Below are 563 nucleotides of genomic sequence, written 5' to 3' on the forward strand. Positions count from 1 at the left end.
TATTGCACTTTCTTGGATGGACCTAATATTGAAAAACATGTGCTACATCTATTATCCCTTAACATTAAATTTTTGTTTGAATTCAAGTAAAGCAAAGCAACTTGAATAAAATTCAAATGGTCTCTTTTGAGAATTTTGGATACTTTCTTGGATGGACCTAATATTGAAAAACATGTGGTACATCTATTATCTCTTAACAGTCCATTCCATCAACATGCCCATTAATTTTTTGTTTGAATTCAAGTAAAGCGAAGCAACTTGAATAAAATTCAAATGATCTCTTTTGAGAATTTTAAATATAGTCCAATAGGTGATAATATATTATAGAAATACAAGGTTTTTGGCTTTATATATATATATATATATTCGAGACGCTAGCGATTCTGTCCTAGGGCACGCTTGAGTGTGTCGTCGACGTCTCAGTCGGTGACAAATGCGACCGTATCACGTGAGTTCGTCACGTTCGGCGTCCTTGCCTTTGCACTCGACGACGACGACTGTGAACAACATTTGGACCTTTGCTTCTGCGGCGTCTTCGTGTCGCGATTCCTTTATGTGTGTGG

Source organism: Phalaenopsis equestris, unplaced genomic scaffold (genome assembly GCF_001263595.1).
Source record: "Phalaenopsis equestris unplaced genomic scaffold, ASM126359v1 Scaffold001151, whole genome shotgun sequence".
Lineage (NCBI taxonomy): Eukaryota > Viridiplantae > Streptophyta > Magnoliopsida > Asparagales > Orchidaceae > Phalaenopsis > Phalaenopsis equestris.